Below are 5,197 nucleotides of genomic sequence, written 5' to 3'. Positions count from 1 at the left end.
GATCGGCTGCCCCCTCTCATTCTGGAACAAGATTCGCCGGCCCCTGGGGAAGCCCAAGGGCCACACGTTCCTGGGGGCGGGAGCATCTGCCCGGGACCTGCGGCCCCTGGGCTCCGTGCGCGCCTCCTGCCTCTCCCGCCAGCACATACTCTAACCAGATCACGCTTCCGGTCCCACAATGACAGGCTGGATCCCCTGGGTAATAAACAGTGAGTGTTTAATTGCAATAGAATTCTTTGCAAAGAAATGCTTTACAGTGCATTCGGTAGGACTCCGCGGCGGCGGAATTGTGGTGTCTCTGCCTTACATTTGGTGGCTGCTGGCCACAGGGGCTACAGAGCGCTTGGCATGTGGCTAATGTGACCGAGGAGCTGAATTTTACATTTTGTTTATTTCAATGAATTTGTTGTTGCTGTTAATCCTCACCCAAGGATATTTTTCGCATTGATTTTTAGGGAGAGTGGAAGAGAGAGGGAAAGGCAGAGAGAAACATCGACCGACGTGGGCCTGGGAGGAGCCTGCAACCGAGGTACGTGCCCTTGACCGGAATTGAACCCAGGACCCTTTGGTCCACAGGCCAAACCAACTAGGGCTGTTCCTCACATCTTCTATAGCAGTGGTCAAGCTGGGTGTGGGGGAAGGCATTCATTCATTCATTCATTCATTCTGAGAATGTGCCCAGTTGTGCAGGAGCTCAGAACATCAGAGATGAAAGAGCACCTCCAGGTTTTGGCAGACTCGCTGTTTATAGAAGAGTTTACCAGATACTCAGGCTGGAGTTTGGAGGAGGTGAGGAAGGCGCCTTGGGTGCAAATGTATGTGGGCACCAAAAAAATCAGTAATCAAGGTAATATTTATAAAAATCACATGTAGTGCAAAAATTCACAATGAGCAAAATGTCACATCCTATATAATAAAAGCATAATATGCTAAGTGTCCGACCAAGTGGTTGCCATGATGCGCACTGACCACCAGGGGGCAGACACTCCAGTAGGTTAGCTTGCTGCTGGGGTCCCGCTGATCGGGACTGGGCGAGAGGGTCAGACACGCCCTGGAGCCCTCCGGCAGTCCCTCTGCAGGCAGCCAGCCCCCATCGCCCCTGATCAGCCCAATCACTGGCCAGGCCAAGGGACCCCACCTGTGCATGAATTCGTGCACCAGGCCTCTAGTGTTAAAATAAAAACAGGCTGTTTTTGACGACTGCAGAGTCGGGCAAGGGAAACAGTCATTTCCAACCAGCCTGCGGTTATGCGCCCTGCAGGTCTCCGCAGAGTGGGCTTATGCAGTTGACAATGGCGGGCAAATAAATTGGTGCACCTGGGCCTTTCTTACAGCTGTGTGTGTGTTTGATTGTAGTCTTTCATTGTTGTTGTTAATCCTCACCAGAGGATATTTTTCCCATTGATTTTTATAGAGTGGAAGGGAGGGAGGAAGACAGAGAGAGAGCGAGAGAGAGAGAGAGAGAGAGAGAGACATCAATGTGAGACACACATTGATTGCTTGCCTCCCACATGCTCCCTGACCTTGGGGCTGGAGCTAGAACCTGCAACCCAGGTATGTGCCCTTGACTGAGAATTGAACCTGAGACCCTTCAGTCTGTGTGCCAATGTGGTAATCACTGAGCACACTGGCCAGGGCTGACTGTAGCCTTATTAACTTCATCCACTTGACTCAAAATATGGGGTGAAGTTTTGATAAGCATGTTTAGGGGTTTTGACTATGTAATGTGTGTCTGCGCCTGTGACAACTTCCTTTCCACCTCTGTGCCCCAGCCACCGGATCTCGGCCCCAGAAATGACCACCCTTGGCAGTGTCCACACATCGATTACGAAGCAGTGTAGGGACACGCAGGCAATAGTGTAGGGACACGCAGGCAACAGTGTAGGGCAGTGATGGCGAACCTATGACACACGTGTCAGAGGTGACACGCGAACTCATTTTTTTGGTTGATTTTTCTTTGTTAAATGGCATTTAAATATATAAAATAAATATCAAAAATATACATCTTTGTTTTACTATGGTTGCAAAGATCCAAAAATTTCTCTATGTGATACGGCACCAGAGTTAAGTTAGGGTTTTTCAAAATGCTGACACGCCAAGCTCAAAAGGTTCGCCATCACTGGTGTAGGGACACACAGGCAACAGTGTAGGGACACGCAGGCAACAGTGTAGGGACATGCAGGTAATAGTGTAGGGACACGCAGACAATAGTGTAGGGACACGCAGATAACAATGTAGGGACACGCAGGCAATAGCGTAGGGCAGGGGTGGGCAAACTTTTTGACTCGAGGGCCACAATGGGTTCTTAAACTGGACCGGAGGGCCGGAACAAAAGCATGGATGGAGTGTTTGTGTGAACTAATATAAATTCAAAGTAAACATCATTACATAAAAGGGTACGGTCTCTTTTTTTGTTTGTTTTATTCATTTCAAACGGGCCGGATCCGGCCCGCGGGCTGTAGTTTGCCCACGGCTGGTGTAGGGACACATAGGCAATAGTGTAGGGACACGCAGATAACAGTGTAGGGACACGCAGGCAATAGTGTAGGGACACGCAGCCAATAGTGTAGGGACACGCAGCCAATAGTGTAGGGACACACAGCCAATAGTGTAGAACGTGCAGGCAATATAGGAACAGAATTTCCAGCGCCTTATACACTGTTGTTTTTTTTAAATTAAATTTATTGGGGTGACATTGGTCAACAGGATGCACTCTTAAAAATGGCTGGGAAATGAAACATTTGGGCATCAAATTATACTTTATACGAAATTGTAGACCAGGGTCTCTCCACCTCTGCCTGTTGCTGCCCTGGCCTGGAACATTCGCTGCCATAGCGCTGCCCTGGCAGCGTTCCTGGCCGCGACCCACTGGGTGCCAGCAGCACCTCCCTCGCAGTGTGGCGGCCAGGAAGGTCCTCACCCATCGCCAAATGTCCCAGCAGCAGATCATCAAGAGGAAAGGATTCAAAGGGATAAAACCCGAAACCTGTGAGAAGCCAGAGGCACCGTGGGCAGGAAGGAAACCGCAAAGGTGGGAACACAATATTTGAAGAATCATGGCATGCAGGGTGGGAACAGGAACCTTCCAGCTCCACGGGCTGAATAGGATGTGAATTTAAATGGAAGAGAAGTTGAGCCCGGGCCTCCCGACGATTAAACATTAACCCCGGAGCCTGGCTGGCGTCTTGGTTCCTCAAGATTTTTCTGAGCAGCAGTTCTCAGGGGCTCATTCTGCTGCCAACTGCACGGCCCAGGGTCGCGCCTCCTCTGAGCCGCCTGTGTGCTGCCAGGCTTTTCACACTTGAGCAATCACCTTGTCAACAGAAGGTGAAACTAACCTGCGGGCAAAACTGTCACCCACGAGGAGGAAGGTGCTCTACTTTAGCCACTCCTGCCAAGAGCCGGCCGCCTCAGACCGGCCGCCTCAGACGGCAGGAGGGCATTTTATAGGGACCCCCGCGCCCCATCGGTTCTGGGAACCCCAGTCACAGAAGCCGTGCAGCCCGGCAGGGCGTCCTGGGTCGGGACTCCGGGTTCTCTCTGGTCATGAACGCACCGGGTGTAGGCGAAGGAGATCGGCCTGCCCCGGCCTCCAGCGGCAAGAGGTGGAGGTGACAGAGCCGGCTGGGCAGGGCTGGGAGGCTGGGCCGAGCGGCTGGGCTGAGTGGCTGGGCCGAGCACGTGACGCCCCCGGCTGGCGGGGGGCGGGGTGGCCGGGTCTGGGAGCCTGAGGCTGAAATTGACAGTCACCCCTGGCAGGAGAGTGAGCCTGCGGCTTTCTGTCTCCATCAGACCCCGGCCCCGCAGGAGCAGATTTCCGTGGCGTTTGACCTCTTATCTCAGGAACCTGAAGCACAAGGTAAGTTGCTGATCACTCAGAAAAACAAACGGGTGACGAGTGACCTAGAAAACCCGCGCGGCCACTTTGCCGATTTGTCACATCTGGTGCTGAAAGGAATCGATGGCCCGGGGAGGGCCTGGGTGGCCTCACGCGGGAGACTGGCCTCCGCGGAGCGATGTTGCTCCTCTGGAGGGAACGGTGGTAAAACGCGGGGGTGAGATCTAGAAATAGGAAAGCCGAGGGAATAAAGAGCCAGGCAGCCAGCCCCAGGCCTGTTGGTAAAACAATCTATTTCACATCCCTTCAGGGGCGGGAGAGGGGGTGTTAAAATGGTGATTCAGACCCAAGTGCAAGTGAACCAGTCCATGTGAAACTGGAATACAAACAGCTCCCGCTTGGGTCCTCGCCCAGCTGGGAAAGCTTGTGTGGGTTGGCAAGGAAAGTTGATCTGTTCGCTGCTTGAGTTTTCAAATCTCCGAAATGACCACAGTTGGAGTTGTCTGGGGCTTTCTAGGCAAGGCTGTTGTCAGTTGTGCACGGGGACTGTTGACATTGTGCATACTTTCTGGAATAGTAAGATGACTCGCCGCTGCAGAGTGTGATAAAAATGAGAAAACGTGAAATAATGAGCGCCTGGGAATGAACTCTGTCCTGTCAGGCAGATCAGATTCCCGGCCGGAGGATTTCAGGAAACAGACATGTGTACAGCCATGCGCATGCAGCAGGGCTTGATTGGAACTAATCAGATGCTCAAGTAAGTGGTATCAATATGTTGTCACTATCTTCGTCTTTGGCAAATCCAGGTTCATATCGGAAAGTCGCTGCGGAGAGTGATCGAAAGCATTCTTCATCAGCACACTTAGCAGAATGTTCCATAATGCCTAGGCTGCACATGACTGGATTTGCTCTCATGTTTCACAGACGATTTGCAACATTGACCCTCTCTGCAAAGTAGTCCCTGCACTCAGCTGGGTTTGCAGAAAATGTGTTTCCTTCTCCATTGCCTTTGCTACAGACTTGAAAAAAAAAACCCAATGTAATTTCAGCGAGTTCCTCTCATCACTAATCCCTTCTTGCTGGCGCTCTTGCAATCCCATTAGTGCGCGGAGCCTGCAATCAGGCGGCTTTCCCCCTCTGCGCCCCTGGTTCCCCGGGGGCGGGGGGGGGGGCGGTGGAGAGCCGGGCGCTGCGGGAGCTCAGCCCACCCCCGCGGCTGGAGCGGGGCTTCCCGGCCACTCGGCCGCTCGCTCCTCGCCTCCGGGGACTCCCAGGCTCTCGCCCCGCCCACCCGCCGAAACCCGCTCCCGGGGCGGCCCCGAGGGGGTCACGTGGGGGCGCGGGCCCCGCCCCCGGGGA

At 53.3% G+C, this 5,197-nt stretch overlaps 1 protein-coding gene across 1 annotated transcript in view; it reads left to right on the top strand.

The window, feature by feature from the left end:
* The first annotated feature begins 3,725 nt into the window (after nucleotides 1-3,725).
* CLCN4 (chloride voltage-gated channel 4) overlaps nucleotides 3,726-5,197 on the top strand; it is a 54,735-nt gene continuing 53,263 nt past the window's right edge. The window contains 1 exon segment of the mRNA XM_023745446.1: nucleotides 3,726-3,859. The gene's annotated coding sequence lies outside the window, so the exon portion shown is untranslated.

This window comes from Myotis lucifugus, unplaced genomic scaffold (assembly GCF_000147115.1).
Source record: "Myotis lucifugus unplaced genomic scaffold, Myoluc2.0 scaffold_542, whole genome shotgun sequence".
Taxonomy (NCBI): Eukaryota; Metazoa; Chordata; class Mammalia; order Chiroptera; family Vespertilionidae; genus Myotis; species Myotis lucifugus.
The sequence above is the reverse complement of the archived record's forward strand: the minus strand, read 5'-3'. Positions and strand labels throughout refer to the sequence as shown.